The sequence below is a fragment of the Uranotaenia lowii genome, chromosome 3 (assembly GCF_029784155.1).
Source record: "Uranotaenia lowii strain MFRU-FL chromosome 3, ASM2978415v1, whole genome shotgun sequence".
Taxonomy (NCBI): Eukaryota; Metazoa; Arthropoda; class Insecta; order Diptera; family Culicidae; genus Uranotaenia; species Uranotaenia lowii.
The window spans coordinates 43,750,216-43,769,439 of record NC_073693.1 but is presented as its reverse complement, the minus strand read 5'-3'; the positions used below and the strand labels follow the sequence as shown (position 1 = coordinate 43,769,439).

The window sequence follows — 19,224 nt, the reverse complement described above, 5'->3', positions numbered from 1 at the left end:
AAGATAGTGTTAAATAGCGAAATTTGACATCTTCTTGTTCAGCCATCTCAATTGATACCCATATTCCGGGGGTTTCATGCAATTTTCATCAATTTACAGCATTTCTAAGTTTATCGGATGAAACCATCTTGGATTTCAAGATGGCGTCGGACAACGAAATTCAACTTCTACTCGTTTAGCCCTTTCATCCAATACCCATATTGTGGATGTTTCATGAGATTGTCAGTCATTTAAAGCTCGGAAAAGTTAAGCGGAAGCCGCCATCTTGGACTAATGATGGCATCAAGCAACCAATTTTGTCTCCTACTAGTTGGGTCTTATTATTGAACCAGGCCTACACCTTCTGAAGGTGAGACTTAAAGCATGGATCACTACAAATCTGGACGCATTAAAAAGGGTCTATCTCGGAGCTATGTAAACGAAATAAAAATGTTTTGTTCATTCGTCTCGTATCGCTCATAGTGAACAGTCGCGTTTCGAGATTTCGTCCAATATATCCGGGTGTTTCGTTCCGTTCGGGCGTTTAATACGGTGTTTTGTACCGCGCTATACGTTTTTCTGCCAAAGGCAGACCCCAGCTCGCCAAAGTGGTGCTATTATAGTGTTGGTCGACAAAAAAAAAGGTTTTTTTCTGGCTAGCTGACTGCCCTCAACTGGTCACCACGAGGGCCGCCGCCATTGTTTGACTCATCATCATCATCAATCTGGTCGTTCTTGCTCGAGCCGAGACTTGACGTGGCAGCCATCTTCGAAGAAGGACCACGTGGTTGGGATCACCACTGAAGGAGCCAATCAAAACAAAAATCAAGTTTGTTATACTTTTCTTACTTTTCTCTATTTCTAATTCTATTTTTTCTCTATTATATATTTCGATCAAATTGAGCTTCGCTTTTATTTTCATGAAATATGAGCGAAGGCGGGGGGTCGGACCCGCCAGAGGTGGATGGTGAGCAAATCATCTATGAGGATGAGGAGCATCTGGAGGATTCAGCTGTAGCTGGTTCTTCAAATGTTCATCCTTCTCCGCCAGTTGATATTGCTACTCCATCTGCAGCTGCGGGAAAAACAACCCGACTCCGAGTTTATCCTGATAATTCATCCTCTTCTGGGCCGGGGGTGGTTTTCATCCGGCCCAAAACTAACGGAAAACCATTAAATTTAGTGCAGATCACGAAAGATCTGGCTAGGTGGCCCTCCGTTACCAGTGTTTCCAAAGTACGTCCGAACAAATTGCGCGTTGTTGTGGCCGACCGGAAGGCCGCAAACGGAATTCTTGCCAGTATTTTTTTTAATTTAGAGTATCAGCTCTATATTCCATCTCGAGACGTAGAGATCGAGGGTGTGATCACCGAATCGAGTTTGGAGGCTGAGTACGTTAAGTCTCACGGCGTAGGTAAGTTCAAGAGCCTTGATTCGACTTCGGTCGGAATCTTGGATTGTCGCCAACTCATGACTGCCTCCGTCGTTGATGGCGTTACCAAGTATTCGCCTTCAGCCTCGATTCGGGTTACATTTGCAGGAACAGCCCTCCCTCATTACGTCTTGATTGACGGAATTTTAAGGCTTCCAGTACGCCTTTATGTGCCTCGCCCAATGCAATGCAAGAATTGCATCAAGTTGGGGCATACTGCTTCGCATTGCTGCAACAAGAAGCGATGCTTGCATTGTGGGGAGAATCATGGGGAAGGAGCATGCTCAGCAGTTGAGCAAAAATGCGTCTATTGCGGGGGCTCACCCCATGATATCTCCTCCTGCGAGGCATTTCAGGCAAGCTGGGATAAACAGAGGCGCTCTTTAAAAGAACGCTCCAAGCGTTCTTATGCCGCCATATTAAAGAGCGCCTCTCCACCGGTCCAACCTCAGACCAGTAACATTTTTTCTGTGCTGTCAGTTGACAATGAAGACACAGATACGGCTGATGAAGTTCAGCCAGTCTTCGTTGCAGGAGGCTCTCGGAAGCGAACAAAGGCGCCTTCTCCGAAAGTACCAGCTAAAATAGCTACGGTTGTCTCTTCAAATAGAAACGAGAAAAAGTCGACTGCTGCTGAAAAGGAAAAACAAGTTCCTCCAGGTTTCCGCGGAAATGCACCACTGCAGAATAAACCAACAGCTGCGGGAGCTTCGCAAACCCAAACCCCAAACGTGATGCCAGAATCAACGACTCAGTCTGGGCTCTTTAAGTTGACTGACATTTTGAACGGATTTTTTTCGTGTTTTAATGTATCAGAACCCGTGAAAGACATTGTATTTGCAATGCTTCCTGTATTAAAGACATTTTTAAAGCAATTGATGCAAACTTGGCCCCTCCTTTCAGTGTTTGTATCTCTCGATGGCTAATTTACGCCGAGAGGTCGGAGATATCACTGTACTACAGTGGAATTGTCGTAGTCTTATTCCAAAATTGGATTCATTGAATTATTTACTTCATAAAACAAACTGTGATATCTTTGCATTGTCCGAAACTTGGCTATCTTCTCAATCTAACATCTCATTCCACAATTTTAATATTATCCGTCTGGATCGTGACGATTCTTATGGAGGGGTGCTTTTGGGGATCAATAAGTGCCACTCTTTTTATAGAATTCACCTTCCTTTATCAGGCGGAATTGAAGCTGTTGCATGTCATACAACAATAAGAGGTAAGGACTTATGTGTTGTCAGTTTGTACTGGCCTCAGAGAGTTGCAGTGGATCGAAATCACCTAGAGGACCTGTGCTCAGTGCTCCCTGAGCCAAGGTTGATCCTGGGTGACTTCAATTCACATGGAACTGTCTGGGGAGAACAAATTGACGATAGTCGTTCTACTCTTATCTATGACATTTGCGACAGTTTCAATTTAACAGTATTGAACACGGGTGAAAAAACACGGGTACCTAAACCTCCTGCAAGACAAAGTGCAATTGACCTCTCACTCTGCTCAAATTCACTATCATTTGATTGCCAGTGGAAGGTAGTCCATGATCCGAATGGTAGTGATCACTTACCTATCGAAATTACTATCACCAATGGGGTCAGCTCTTCGAACACAATAAATATGACATATGACCTTACAAGACACATCGACTGGAAAAAGTACTCGGACACAATTAAAACCGCCATCGACTCTATGCACGTTTTACCTCCTTTGGAGGAGTACCACTTTCTTTCTTGTCTGATACACGATAGTGCAGTTGACGCTCAAACAAAACCCATCCCAGAATCATCTATTCATCGAAGGCCTCCTAATCCATGGTGGGACCCTCAGTGTTCTAAGCTTTATAAGGACAAATCAACAGCATTTAAAGAATTTCGAAAACATGGAACTCTTGTCCATTTTGAAGCTTACGTTTCCCTTGAAAATCAGTTTAAAAAGTTAACCAAGGGGAAGAAAAAGGCGTATTGGAGGAATTTTGTTAGTGGGTTATCGCGTGAAACATCCTTAAGTACTTTGTGGAAAGTGGCACGAAGCATGCGTAATCGATCATCTACAAATGAAAGTGAGGAATATTCACATAGGTGGATATTTAAATTCGCACGGAAAGTCTGTCCAGATTCTACACCTGTGCAAAAAATAATCCGGAACGTGCCTCCTGATAGGTCTGATAGTGGTCTAGACTCAAGCTTTTCGATGGTCGAATTCTCACTTGCCCTCCTCTCTTGCAACAATTCAGCTCCGGGAATTGATGAAATCAAATTTAACTTGTTGAAAAACCTTCCGGATGCTGCAAAATTTCGCTTGTTAAATTTATTTAACCAATTCTTGGAGCATAACATTGTTCCCCAAGATTGGAGACAAGTGAGAGTCATTGCTATCCAAAAGCCCGGAAAACCAGCGTCTGATCCCAACTCTTACCGTCCAATAGCGATGTTGTCTTGTATACGCAAATTGATGGAGAAAATGATATTGTTTCGTTTGGACAAATGGGTAGAAACAAATGGTCTCCTTTCAGATACTCAATTTGGGTTTCGAAGGGGCAAAGGGACAAACGATTGCCTCGCTTTGCTGTCTTCAGAGATACAAATGGCGTACGCAAAACGTGAGCAAATGGCTTCAGTGTTTCTAGACATAAAGGGAGCTTTTGATGCAGTCTCAATAGAGGTTTTGTCAGACAAGTTGCACTCCCGGGGTCTGCCTCCTCTATTGAACAACATCTTATACAGCTTACTTTGTGAGAAACATTTGAACTTTGCTCACGGAGATTTTGCAGTTAGAAGAACATCTTACATGGGCCTCCCACAGGGTTCATGTTTGAGTCCACTTTTGTACAACTTTTATGTGAGTGACATCGACAGCTGTCTCTCTGAAGGCTGCACTCTAAGACAACTTGCAGATGACGGAGTAGTGTCTGTCACAGGATCTACTGAGTCTCATCTGCACAGGCCTTTACAAGATACTTTAGACAGATTGTCTTCCTGGGCTTTGGGGCTTGGGATTGAGTTTTCCCCTCAGAAAACGGAAATGGTTGTTTTCTCTAAGAAACGTAGACCTGCTCAACCTAAGCTTCAACTCCTAGGCAGAACGATCACTCAATCAAGGAGTTTCAAGTATCTTGGGGTTTGGTTTGATTCCAAGTGTACCTGGAGAGCCCACATTGAGTATCTGAAAGGAAAATGCCAACAAAGAATCAATTTTCTCCGATCAATTACTGGCACCTGGTGGGGAGCCCATCCAGAAGATCTTATCAAATTGTATCGAACAACTATTCTATCCGTTTTGGAATATGGTAGCTTCTGTTTCCAGTCAGCTGCCAAAACTCACCTCATCAAACTAGAGCGTATCCAATACCGTTGTCTCCGTATCGCTTTGGGCTGTATGCCCTCAACACACAACATGAGTCTTGAAGTTTTGGCAGGAATACTCCCTTTGAAAGATCGATTCAATTTACTATCACTTCGGTTCCTCATCAGGTGTGAGGTCATGAACCCATTGGTGATTGTAAATTTCGAAAGGTTACTTGAGCAAAATGTTCAAACCAGATTTATGTCTATATACCATATCCTCATGTCAATGCAGGTAAACCCTTCTTCGTATTCTCCAACTCGTGTTTGTAACCCAGACTACGATCATTCTTCTGTCCAGTTTGATTTGTCTATGCAGCAGGAAATTCGTGGAATCCCGGATCCGCATCGTCCTCTTCTGATTCCAAGAATTTTCGAAGCTAAATATAGACACGTCGATGCTGATAAAATGTACTTTACCGATGGATCACTTATAGAGGAAACAACAGGATTTGGAGTGTTCAACGAAATATCCAGCGCATCTCACAGTCTCCAATCACCATGCTCTGTATATGTTGCAGAGTTAGCAGCTATTCACTGGGCTTTGAATAGTATCGCCACACGACCTATTGAACACTACTATATTATAACTGATAGTCTCAGCTCTGTTGAAGCAATCCGCTCTATAAAACCAGGAAAATTCACGCCGTACTTCCTCGAAATGATACGAGATATATTGACCACTTTATCAAGACGTTGCTTTTCTATCACCTTTATCTGGGTCCCCTCACATTGCTCAATAGCAGGCAATGAGAGGGCAGATTCCCTTGCAAAAGTGGGTGCGATGGAAGGCAACATTTACCAGCGTGAAATCGTATTCAACGAATTTTACTTCTTGGCTCGAAGAAACTCTCTTGTCAACTGGCAGCGTAGATGGGACGAGGATGAGTTGGGTCGGTGGTTCCACTCGATTATCCCAAAGGTAAGCCTTAAACCCTGGTTTAATAGATTGAACCTGACTCGGGATTTTATTCGTATATTTTCCCGTCTCATGTCCAATCATTATTCCATGAATGCGGTACTCTATCGTTTAAATATTGCTGGCAGCAATTTATGCGGATGTGGTCTAGGTTACCATGACATCGAGCATATTGTTTGGTCGTGTGAGGACCACCTATTCGCCAGAGCGAACTTTATAGATTCCCTTCGGGCCCGAGGAAAACCACCCGACGTTCCAGTGAGGGATGTATTAGGTATGATGGACTTGGACTATATGTTCGAGATATACCTTTTCCTAAAAGCTATCGATCTTCGACTATAATTCTCTTTATTTTCATATTTCCCTTTCTATCTTTCTTTTTCTTCAAAAAAAAAAGTGAACTAGATCTAAGTACACAATTGTAATCAAACAAAACGAGTTTGGCTCCTTAAAGCCTAAAGGTATGAGCCGTTTCAAATAAATAATTTACAAAAAAAAAAAAAAAAAAATGTTTTGTACTCAAATTGTAGGGTTTTTACTGTACTTCTTAGGAAAAATAATAAAAAAAATATTCCGATGTTGTTTTGATGAAATTTCGTACTTTTCGTCGAGAACTACTCATCTAAGTTTGTGTTTACGAGTTTTGATCACCGCCAGTTGTTGTTTTAGGGTTGTGTGAATAGGGTGTTCATCTAAGTTTGGACACCCTATTCACTGACCTCAGCGGCCATTCACTGTCCTCAGCGGCCATTTTGTTCCACAATCTCTTCATCTCTGTTGCATCCCGAGTCGTCCTACCATACTTCTTCATCTTCTGATTAACAATTGCTCAAAATTTTTCGATAGGGCGGAATTGAGTGCAGTTGGGTGGGTTGACGTCCTTTTCGACAAAATCCACCAGTTGGCCCGATACCACTGTAGTACCTCTTCGCTGTAGTGGCAGCTAGCTAAATCTAGCAAAAACTTTACTGGTTCTTTGTGAGATCTAACAAAAGGAAAAAAACATTTTTCAGGCACTCCTCCTTGTACATTTCGGAGTCCATGGTCTTGTTTTTCACAAAAAACCGGGGTTTTTCGGCCGCAGCTCCAAATATCTTGCCAGATCAAACACTTTTCTGCAAAGTTATTGTCAAAAACGAATTTGAACTTGATGGGGACATCACTCCGACTAGTGGCTTTGTAAAATTTTTGGTCAGGAAGCCTCCTCAAATCAGATTTCGCGATTTTTGAACCAGCCCACATCAGGTTTTTGAACGTGGGTGTCCAAAATTAATTTTCGTCTCGCGGCTATTTTTCAGATAAATGTGATCAAGGCCCTTGGGTTTTTCGAACTTCTTCTTAACAGTCACTTTCCAAAACAGTTGTTTAAAGTAATGCATTTGAGTTCAACCTACCAATTGCTAATACCAATTTCAAACTCTTACGAATGCCCTTCCGTTTTTAAGGTTGAGCTTGATTTGTTGGCTTCCGGTTGACAATGTTCTCAGAAAGGATGAAGGCGAACAGCCCAAACAGCCTTCGAGACAAAGGATGTGTGAATAAAAATATACATGACAGAACGTTCTTGATGGAAGCACACGACTTGAAATTACTAGCATGCCACATCTGGGAAAAATCCGAGTAGAGTATCGGATAAAGATTACGAGTAGAGTGAAAGAAACTAATCCGTACTAGTCCTTGATGTTGGGAAATTATTCGACGGTAGAAAGCATGGGGTGTAGTCCTGTCCTGAGTCCTAAACCCTGCCTTTCCTTTGAATTGTTCAAAGTTTTTTACGGCTACCATGCAAAACAGCTCGATGCACTGTAAACTGATCTGCAAAACCGATGAACAAACTCTCTCTCCTCTGGTGGAGGCTGGAACCCACTGGAAGGTCGTCGGATCAGACCCCGATGGAAGGTTGCACAGCTGGTTCATTGGATCCATAAAAGGTCGTAGGATCGGAACCGGAATTGAAGATTGTCTGTTCGGGTCCACTACTGGAAAGTATTGAGTCGAATCGAAGGTTATTGGAAGGTCGCTGAACCGGAGTTTATTGAGTTATTGAGTGGTCACCGAGCTGAAGCCAAAGGTGGTGCTTCAACAATCAGTGCTTCAACCATGGTAGCTTTCTATACCCGAATTCTGTGCACTCTACATTTTCGGAGCCTTTAAACGTCATACTATTGTCGCTGCGTCCCCAAACCGGAGTTTTCGTCAACATCAACGACGGCGAAATCAATGACGACATTTCATGTTGACCAGACATCTATCAAATCTTCCAAGTGTCGGAACCAATAAAAGGAAAGGGATTTCGGAAGTGTTTGATGAATTTTTCAACGTCGCTGATTGGCCAGGTTGCCAAACACCAGCGCAAAAACTTCTACTGGTCTCGCTCGAGGTCACTGTTTCGTATACTTCTATCGAAAAATCAGCCCCTCTCTATCTCGACTTCAAGAAAGCGGATTTCGATGTCATCTCCCATACCTGACTAGGAATCTCAACTCGATTTATTGAATCCCAATGCTGCGGCTGAAACCTTTTAGCACATACTAAACTACGTTATCGACCGCCAAGTGCCAAAGCGCACGACTTCCGAGAATTTGCGGACTCGCTGGTTCACGGAAGAACTATGTACGTCGACTGAAGAGGGCGAAGAGATGTGCCCTTAGAAATCATCATAAGCTCAAATCCTCCCAAACTAAGGATGTTCAATGAAGACTGCACTCCGCTTATAAAAAAGCCAGTAAACGTTGTTACCAAAATTATCTTTTCCGAGTACAACGTAACCTTAAGTCCTACACAAAATCGTTTTGGAAGCATGTCAAAAGGAATCGGAATGAACCTGATATTCCAACTCAAATGTTTCTCGATCGCAACACAGCACACTCGGATTACGGAATCAGTTATCTCTTTGCTAAAACATTTTCGAGTACTGTTGCTACTGCTTCAACATCCCCAGAACATGTGTAGAGTGCTGTCACGAATGTTTCGCAGCTCGGCTTCTGCATAAGCACGATTGTAGTAGAGAATGAGGTCATATCTAAGACTGTGAGACTCATGTGTGACTGTGTGAGACTCATCTTTCAAGCTTCTTTGGACAGAGCCATCGTTCCCTTCACTGTGGAAGGAAGCTTACATGTGTCAGTAGACTGAGTCGATTTGGGGTCATTTTCGAATTTCCCAAACCCTGGGGTCTTAAAAGCTTCGTCTTGATCCAAAACTCATCCATGATTTTTTGCAGAATTTTTAAGTAACGTTTACATGAGTAAATTTGAGCTTTTAGGTTTGTATGGGAAAATTGAATATTTTGTACTGAAAAATCAACATCGTTTTTGTTTTGTCGGTGGAACTGAGTCAGCTGATGGTTTTTGTGCCAATTTATAAAATTCCTAAGGGAAATTTTCGGCTGAACAACTTTGTTGAAGACTTTAACTTTGTATCTCATAAGACAAAAAAGTTATTAACTGTTTAACAGCTGTATGTCTTTTTGCATTGATAAACCATAAATTCAATTGACATCACTGCTGGAGCCTTGCGAAGTATAGCGGGAGAAGTAGTCATGCAATACCACGATAGGCACCCTGCAGTGATGTCAATTGAATTTCATGTTTATCAATGTGAAAAGACGTACCCCTATTAAACTGCTTATAACTTTTTTGCCTAATGAGATACAAAGTTAAAGTCTTGGACAAAGTTGTTCAGCGGAAAATTTCCCTTAGGAATTTTATAAATTGGCACAAAAACCATCAGCTGACTCAGTTCCACCGACAAAACAAAAACGATGTTGATTTTTCAGTACAAAATATTCAATTTTCCCATACAAACCTAAAAGCTCAAATTTACTCATGTAAACGTTACATAAAAAATCTGAAAAAAATCATGGATGAGTTTTGGACCAAGACGAAGCTTTTTAGACCCCAGGGTTTGAGAAATTCAAAAATGACCCCAAATCGACTCAGTCTAATGTGTCAGTCCATAAAAAGGGGGATCGGAGAGATATCAACGTATATAGAGGAATCTCCGATTTTATGGTTTCAATTTTCTCGTACCGTAAGCAAAATTTTTCAATCGATCAGCATGGATTTATGCCCAAACGTTCCACCACAACTAGCCTGTTGACCTTTACCTCCTATGTGTACGAAAGTTCGGCTGCTAAGTCTCAAACAGACGCCGTTTCCGAATTGTCAGCAGCACGATATTGCCATTGGTAAGCAAGGACGCTTAGGATTCTGTGGACCTTTACTTGGCTGGTTGCGCAGTTACTTAACTGGGCGTAAATTGACAGTTCGCATAGGAGATTCTCTCTACAACCAGTTCTCTGCCCCCTTCGGTGTGCCCCAAGGTAGTCACCTAGGACCGATTATCTTCCTTATCTATTTTAGCAATGTGCTCTCACTCCTCGGCAGTCCGAAACTTTGTTATGCTGATGATCTTAAGCTGCTCTTCACCACAAACGGTCAGGACGACATTGATTTCCTGCAAAACCTGCTCATGCATCGCAGTAAATGTGCAGTCTTCAATTTCTCACGAAGACGGCAGCTTTTTTACGAGGAATACTTCTTAGGGGATAAGTCCGTTGCACGGGTGGACCACATCAATGATCTGGACGTAATACTCGAGCGTAAGCTGGAGTTCAAAATACAAAGTTCATACGAACTACGTCGTCGAAAAAGTTTCTAGAAGCCTCGGATGTTTATTTCGAGTAGCCAATGACTTCAAGGCGTGAACTGCCTGAAGAGCCTGTATTGCAGCATAGTTCGATCCATCCTCGAATACGCATCAGCTGCCTGCCTTAAGACACCTAAACTGGCAAGACCTGTTTCACCTGCCAAGCTACGAACATCGATGTCGTCCCATGGACACGGATAATCTTCAAGCTCGAAAAAATGCAACACAAGCCTCTTTCGTGGCCGGTCCACTGACATCGGGAATCGATGGTCCCACGCTACTGGAAGCTATTCATCTCTGTGTGAGAACCCATGGACCTTCGAAACCAGGACCTTCAACTATATGTTCCTATTCGATTGAACACCCACGAAGCCAATAGTGTTTCCGTCGGTGTTATGAAAACGTTCAACCGGTTTTCCGAGCTCTTCGACACTTTGACGTTTCGAGGGATGTTTTCCGAATAAAAGCTATAAGTATATTGAGAAATCGTTAGTTAGTTAGATTCAAATATAGTGAAATTTTAATTTTAATTTTAAGTCATCATTTGGACCTAAATATACTTGGTCTGTTGATTGAAAAAACAAATGACGACGAAGACTACCCTTAAGGTGACTATTTTTGAATTCGAAAGCCAAACGCAACAAATTCCGATTCGGTTACGAGACTCATAGCCGTAGATGACCTTGGAAACCTGAGGAGGTAACATTCGTCTACAGATTAATCCAAACTTTAGTATTGACAGAAAAGTACAGGAAGCTCTCCAGAGATAAGCCTGAATGGTTATGAGGAAGAAAATCTTCAGGGGTTGAGTATACGCCCTTAGGTTCTTGAAGGCTAAATACTTATAAAAGAAAGTGTTTTTAATGATCCCGGATCACGATGTTTGGTTATCAATATTGCAATGGCTCATCAACATGAATGGCTATTTCGGTGCATTACAATTCTGCTGGCTATGAAAATCCCACAGTTCGTTGCGGCTATTCTTCTGAACAAATAAGGGTAACAGTAGATTTGAAGACGACCCCCGAGTGCAGCATTCGACATCAGTTCCATCGGAATCTTAAAGTAAAAGCTGATTGAAGGATAAGAGAGACCAGCCGGACAGTTCAAAATTCGTCTCCATCAACCGCTTCTTCAGGTTTGGATGGTATTTGGTATTTATTGATGATGATCCAAGGCTAAAGCCTATCATCTTAATTTAAATTTAAAAATTAACATCGGCCATACTTTTGGCCTTACGCTGCGTAGACTACTCCATCCTTCTTTGGGGGATATTTGTGAAAGCATGTACGGCAATTAATATCTCCCACTTGCCAAATCCTCCAAAAATAATGCATCGTTTGACTTCCTGCGATTTTCTAGCGAATTCAATCCTTCCAGCAGGCACAGGGCTCGGTAACCCGGCATTTTCTCTTGCCATCCAAGATTTCTCAGTGCGTATTTGATAAATGTATTTGAACTCTTTCTAATCTGTTAACGGTGACATTGTAGTAGGGTTGCCAAATAATACTGGCGTACTCGATTGTAGTCCGAACTAATCCAACATGAATTGAGACGATTGTGTAAGGGTTAATCAACTCATGGCTTTGTCTATTGACATAGATAAACATAGAGTTTGCTTTGACTACTACCTGTTCTATGTGTTTCGTAAATGAAATTCAGTTCTTTGTCTATTTCGACTCCAATATACTTTACAGAGGTCTGTCTAGTAATAATCAAACTGTTTTCAAGGCGATAGTCATACGTGCTAGTCGTTAGTTGTCGAGAAAATGATAGAATACTGCCTTTTGAGGCGTTCAACTTCAATCCATAGGTTCTGCAACGGTCTGAAAATCGGTGCAGTGCGTTTTGCAGAGTCGAGCAAGCCTTCAGATTGCGAACAGAGAGGAACATTTTCAGATCATCTGCACATATATCAGCTCAAATACGCCCTGCAGTACCTCAAGGAACTCGTTTATAACGGTGATGAAAAGACGGGGGTCCTAAGTGACTGCCTTGTGGCACACCACTGTTGATCGACAATGCACCGGACCTGACATTCCCCAGCTTCACATATTGTAAATTTTAATAAAAATTTCAGAGTCGTCGCTGGTGAATTGCCAATAAAACACAGACTTCCGATAATCTAATACTTCACTTTTCTTTGTCGGAAGTCGGAAGTTCGGACTTCCGAAGTAAATTTAGTGCGTTAATACTGAATTGAAACCTGAAACCTAATTGAAAGAAGGTATGAATTCCATTTTTGCTTAGCATAGATTTCGATCACATCAAATGCTTTTGACATATCGTGCCAGCACTAAATTTTACTTCGGAAGTCCGGACTTCCGACTTCCGACAAAGAAAAGTGAAGTACTAGATTTTCGGAAGTCTCTGTTTTGTTGCCAGTTCACCAGCCACGTTTCTAAATATTTTATTAAAATTCACAATAGCGTCGACTTGCATCATCCATTCCGAAATTCAAGATACAAACTTCCCGAGATTTATTATGATCGATCGAGATTTGGCTCCATAAGACTTTCGATTGTGATATAAACTTTTTGTATTTTTTAAGGTTCCGTTTAGAAGTATGATTAAAGTTGCTTCGAGAAGATTGTTTTCTGATCTTAAATTTTTTATAATTTTTAAAATCTATGGTTATACAGCTAGAACAGAGTTAGTTATTCACAAGATAATGAATGATAAAAATGAAACCTATGTTAGTTAAACAAAAAAAAAACACCCAAGCCCACTCCATCACACATTTCAAGCGTAAAGCATGGGTTAGACCGTACAAATCGACCGGAAACATCCCGTTTGATAGGATTTTGTTAGCAGTTGAATCGTGGAACTCCCGGATCCAGTTCGATAAAGCTTTCGTTGCGTAGCACGGCTAGATCTTAGTATGCAGTAGAGTACGAGTGTACTGTATTGTGTAACTTTTATGTATAGATTTTTCACCGTCAAGTGTGTGTAAAATGTTGACTGCCAGATTACCTCGCAAGCTTATAATTTTTGTTCAACTTTTAAAACTGCCGAGCATTGAGGTAGCCTTTTCGCTAAGAATAAGTAAAGGCGATGTGCGCGCTGATTTGCAATGGAGTGAACTTGTGCTTTCATAAATTTAACAAGACAAACTTTCCGAACCAAACCTAAATGAATGACAATCAATCAACATGAGCTGCAGCGATTATTTGAAAGAAAGATGAAAATAAATTATTGAAGCTGCCGATTGCCATAGGAAGAGTTTTTTTCAATAAGAAGCATCAGAAAGATAGAGATAGAGTAACAAATCTAGATAACATATTTGCGAAGACTAAAAAATGAAAAAAAAACATCCGTTTAGTGACATAAACCTCGATAGAAAAACAATCGAAAGGAAGTTGCTCACAGTATATTAGTTAACACAACAGTTAACTCCACAAACAAATCGGTCGCTTCGAATCTTTCGATAGTAGGTATTAAAATGTCACGAGTCAAATCAACAAAATTAATTACACGTTGAAGGAAAAAATGTTCAAAGATAGCTAGACATAGCCTATAATCAGAGCGGTTAAATCGAACGAAAAACTTAAAACCAACACATGTGAAACGGAGAGATGTCAAAAAACTTCAGGTCAAACGATTTTTTTTTCGGTTTTATTCAGAAAAAAATTAAATATTGCATACCAAAAACCACTCTCTACCGTCGGCGGTATTCCGAAAACATTCACATTCTAGTACTTCGTTTTGAGCGCTCGCGTCCACTGTTGGCCTATCTAGGGGTGTCAAAGTGTCGTTCGGAGTTTTGTTTGTTTACTTTTTCATAAACGCGTCCGCCTCTATTTCGCAATCTCGAAACAACAGTTCTTCGCTATTTGGTTGATTTGAAAAAGAACAATGCACCATACTAAGCAGTTTTTTTTCTATGTACAATTTGGCTAGTTTGTGTAACTTTACACCGATTTTTTCTATCCAAGAAAAAGTAGGAAGCTTCACCAATCCAATTCCGAAGTAGTACTAGATCTAGGATCTCAACAATAGCACCAATAGTACCTAGCTGGAACTTTAAATCAAAAAACCAATGAAAAAAAAAACCCGAACCGAAACACAAATTTCAAAAAGAAAAACAAAAATTTTGATTTACTCAACAAATTTCAGTATTTGTAAACCTTTCCGTTAAGTTGGATAACGACTAGTACTACGATAGTTTTTGTTTCAAATATCTACTAGTAAAAACTAGTACTACGATCGTTGTTTGTTGTTGTTAAAGTTGCGTTGCTGTAGTTGTTGATGTAGCCGCGTTGCCTTCTAGTTGTGTCAATTTTTCGTTTCATTTTTCGACGAATTTCAGCAAAAAAGTAGACGACTAACTTAAATTGCTCGTATCAAAAATTGTAAATTTTCATGGGTTCTATTGTTTTTTTTATCAACTCCTTCCTTCCTTCCTTTCTACTGTTTGTTGTGCAACTGATTCTGTGCCGAGGTGGTCAGTTTCGACACGACCCGTGTGAGGGCCCGATTTTCCGCCCGCAGACGTTCGTTTTCTGTTTTGTATTTTTGAAGAAGCTGTGTTTTTTAACCGCGGATTTTTTGAACGTCAGAGTTGTTGATTTTTTTTTGTAGTATAGGAGAAAAAGATTTCAAAGACAAAGAAAAATGATTAATGATCATCGTTCATCGAAACGTCACAAATGGTGGTGTGTTTTTGGAGATTGAAGTACGATAGTATTTTGTTTGAGTGCGGTACTAGACGTTGTGTAGGTGTAGACGATATTTTGGGTTTTACTGACGTTGAGGTCCTTAAATATTAAATAGGGTAAATGATCTTGAGCGGAACTAGTCGAAATCTGATCTTGAGCGGAACCATTTATTTTTCCTAAGATCTAGGCAATGATTGTTTATAAATCTTATCGAAATGTTGATAAAACACTTTTTCAAGATCTTTTCATACAAGCTTTGCCATTTTTGCTAAAATTTATTAAATGAAATAATGTTATTAAAAGCTTTAAAAACATACGCATTTCTGCTGCAATTTTCACCAATCTATGCTGACATTGAACGTCAATTTAATGTTACCCTTGGCCGTTATAAACTGATTCTTAATGACTAAAATGGTAGAAAAATTCTTGAAAAAGCATTATTCAGGTTTTTGTAACAAGTTTTCCATCAAAATATCAATTAATCGCTTAGTTTTTAAAAGTAAAATATGATCTTGAGTGGAACCATCTTCGATCTTGAGCGGAACCACTAGCTTCCAAAATAAACCGCTAGGTGCGCTGTCTTAAGCCTTATGTCTCACACGCAGCTTTTACCCCTGAATGTAAGCAACACCTTTATATTTTTCTTATTATATCAGCCTTAGGGACAGAAAAAATATAAAATTAAGTTCGAATAAAACTAAAAATTACTTTAATTGGTGTTACAACGTACCAAACCAGGCACTCAAAATGTTTTATTTATTAGGGTACAAGAAATGTTTTTCGATTCTTTCTTTCAGAGGACGATGGTCAGGTGGAGGAAGGCTTTCATACATATTTTTTGGCATAATTTTAGAACTAATGAAGCCAATAAAGTAAATTTATTATTTCAGAATAAGAATTAATCTTCATTGCCAGTACTATTCGATCTTTAAGAAGCAGCTTTCCTTTAAAGAGGCTGTTCTTGATGTTGAAATTCGAATTGAAAACGATATAGGTACCTACCAATAAACAAAAATTCATATTATTTTTTACACAAAATTCCTTCAGTTCTAAAATGTGTTTCAAAGCATATCTGATTAGCTATTTTATAATACTTAACGATTCAATTGGTGGCCTAGTGTTGAAAACCTATCCGACTCCCTACTGTTTGATGTTTTGACTTGAGCTGGAACTCATGGAAATCAGTTTGAGATATAAGTGTTTTATCTATTGAGCTAAATGCTTAATGTTTCCATATTTTTTAAAAATAAACTTATTTTATCGTGATTCATAAGAAACTGGAATTTATTATAAACTTTATTCTATGAATAAGTTGTTTAGAGCAAGAATGCTGAAATCAAAGAATAATCTGTAATTTCACAGAATTTTGAGCAAATTTTTATCAAAGATTCTGTGCCGGTGAACACAGAAATTTTAAATATTCACAGATTTCACAGAATTTTTGAATTTTGAATTGATTTCCAAAATTATAATTTTTGGTGAATATTAAATTTAGGTTTCTTACTTTGAATTAAAAAAGTTTGATAAGAATTACAATGTTAACTGATTTTTCCCAACAAGAATATAAAAAAAGAAGCAATTTATCATAAACTTTCAATGAAATTGAAGGAATTAGCATCACAGGAATCCATCACTGAATTTTGGGATAAAAGTACAAAAAATCAGATTTTTTTTCAAAACACTTTGATTTAGAGCAATGTACTGTTTTATTTGCAAAATCTGTAATTTAAGGCATCTTCTTTTGTATTACTGACTTTGTCGTAACCTTCAAAAGTTGTTCGGGGCAATATGACTCAACACGCACATTCAAATAATTTCTTAATATACTAATGAACCTAATTCTTGAAATAGAATAACTAGAATTTGAGTCTGTTGAATCTGTTCTTTCAAAATAAGATACAGTGAATCAAAGTGAGAATTGAATATCTTTATTGAAGTAAGACATTAATTTTAACGGATATTTTGTGAACAACTTTGGAAGGCCAAGTTTTTGTAATTTACGTAAAACATCAATTTTAGAACTTAAAAATCCTTAAAGATGAAATATAATTGAAGTTTTCACAGTTACACAAAGATTTGGAATGATAGCTATTAAAGATGTTGACAGTACAAAATGGTTCCGCTCAAGATCATATTTTAGTTCCGCTCAAGATCAGCATGGTTCCGCTCAAGATCAGAATTCTTTCTTCAGTAAAACAGCTCTAGAGTTATCAGAATTTACACTAAAATATTCTACAAATCATCATTAGAAAGCAGAAACCCAGATCTATCCGCTGAACTAAAAAATTTTTCGTTCGGATATAACCCCTATCCATACCGCTTGGTCAACTGTTCCGAGTCGCGTCGAATTGAGCCAATTAGTTCCGCTCAAGATCATTTACCCTATAGGGTTGAGGTCTTTGGATCCAAAGGATCCTAGAGTTTGAGAGGTTTTTTAGATAGTAGAGGTTTATAGTTCATACAGAACATTTTTTCCAATTTGCCAGTTTGGATGATTTTGACAGTTTGGGCAATATTTATTATTTTTAATATATTTTGACAATTTCGATAGTTTTGATTGTTTGATAATTTTGGCAATTTCACCAATATTAAAGATTTTGATAATTCGGACAATTCGACAATTTCGAAAATTTTGACAATCTTAGGCTGTAGAAGTCTGTACGCCGTAGAGATTATCGAAGTCAAATATCTTTCAACGGAAATGTACACACAATACTCAAGAGTAAGTATCAATATCGAGGGAAGTATTGGTCTTTTTACCCTCAAAGTCTCCAGAGAGTTTCTAGACCACAAGTTTGAGACAATCCAACCACGTTGGTCATTGCCTGAAGATAGGAGGTAGGTTGGAGTTTCACAATGCTACATTTCAGATGTCCTTTTCTGGAAGTAAAAAGTCTACAAATTCATCAGAAGTTCACCACTGAGCGTAGCAAGGCATGGCTTTGATCAAGGCGGGAAGTTTTGCAGTTCTAAACACAGGATGAATGTGAGAGCACTGATATACTTTTGATATTGAAAGTTCAATTGGTCGAGTTTTTTTGATTACAAGTGAAGGCCTTTTTTGAACTTCTGTTAGATTCATAAGATTTTATGCTGGATTATGTGAAATATCCTGGCACACATAGTATGATGAAGGTTGGCGGTATAAGCATTAGTGAAATGCTAGCCGGGTATACCTTGGAATTGTACGCAAAATGATGCAGCACATGCATGTGGATGCAGAGTGGCCAGCGAGTTTCCATTTTTAAATTCCCGGTTATTTCCCAGTTTTCTCGATTGACATTTTATGATCCTCCCATTTTTTAAATAAATGAATATGTTCATCAGGGTTTTTATTTAACAAAAATAAGACATTTTTTTTAAATGCTAAACGTAAAAGTGTGAGAGAACTTAAAATTTTTAGTTATTCAAACTTCAAATTGAAAGATTATTCAATTGTTCAATATGAGATTTCTGCAGAAAATAGTTTAAGCAGGGTAATGCAATAAAGTAGGAAAAAATTGAGGCCTTTAGGATAAGAGGCATGAGGTGCCAAAATATCAATTTTGAGTTACGTACATATACCAATCGATACTTCATATCTAAATCTATAGATATCTGGTGCAAAACTTACAAGTAAAAATTAGTTTATCGTATACTGAATTTGACTATTGAGCTCTGGTTTATGAAATCTGAAATTTCGAATATAATCATCAACGATAAACTTCGGATGAATTACGGATCTATACTTAAATCAAAACTTAACTTTAAGATTTGATTATGATTCGAATTTTCATTTTTATTTCTAAGGTTCAGCTCTAATAAATTGCTACTAATTGATGTTCTAATTTAAATTTTTTTCTAAGCAATTTTGAAAACATAATCCGCAGATTCTTATTCCTCCTAATACTGAATACTGAATAAGGTTTTTAATTGTATAATTTTAATTTTTTTAGAGCCTGGGTTCTGGGTGCTTGATTCTGGACATGGCGTTAACATTGCGGATCCAATACGAGATATCTCGTTTTTTAGCTCGCCACAAGTGTGTCACACCAGAAACATAACTCAAAAGTTCTTAATTTTATCACTAAACTTTCTTCGACGAAATTGAACATAACACTTGCCGTAACTCAAAGCAGGTAGATTATTGGAATGTGGCTCAATAATTTCTAAGATGTAGAGTGCCGAATTTCGGCGTTTCTCCGTTATAATTTTTTCGCGGTCCCTAATTAAGGTTTCCGAAATTTATACTGTGTTTTT

The 19,224-nt window shown here is 39.0% G+C and overlaps 1 protein-coding gene across 14 annotated transcripts in view; it reads right to left on the bottom strand.

Annotated features, from left to right (window-relative positions):
* LOC129757385 (protein phosphatase 1 regulatory subunit 12A) overlaps positions 1-19,224 on the bottom strand; it is a 211,625-nt gene that overhangs the window by 4,385 nt on the left and 188,016 nt on the right. For 13 of the 14 annotated variants that reach the window (XR_008739689.1, XR_008739677.1, XR_008739680.1 and 10 more), the window contains one exon: positions 13,973-14,851. The exons of the other annotated variant lie outside the window; for it this stretch is intronic. The gene's annotated coding sequence lies outside the window, so the exon portion shown is untranslated. The remainder of the gene's footprint in view (positions 1-13,972; positions 14,852-19,224) is intronic. 14 annotated transcript variants of the gene reach the window in all.